The following is a 245-nucleotide window of genomic DNA, read 5'->3' on the forward strand; positions in this document are numbered from 1 at the left end:
GTTACCAGAGCCAACAGCTTAAATAAGATTTTCTTTCAGGGCTGGGTGCGGTGGCTCACACCTGTAATCCCAGCACTTTGGGAGTCCAAGGCGGGTGGATCACCTGAGGTCAAGAGTTCCAGACCAGCCTGGCCAACATGGTAAAACCCCGTCTCTACTAAAAATACAAAAAAGGTAGCCAGGTGGTGGTGCGTGCCTGTAATCCCAGCTACTCAGGGAGTCTGAGGCAGGAGAATCACTTGAAC

This window comes from Colobus angolensis, unplaced genomic scaffold (assembly GCF_000951035.1).
Source record: "Colobus angolensis palliatus isolate OR3802 unplaced genomic scaffold, Cang.pa_1.0 Scaffold202, whole genome shotgun sequence".
In the NCBI taxonomy this organism is placed as follows: Eukaryota; Metazoa; Chordata; class Mammalia; order Primates; family Cercopithecidae; genus Colobus; species Colobus angolensis.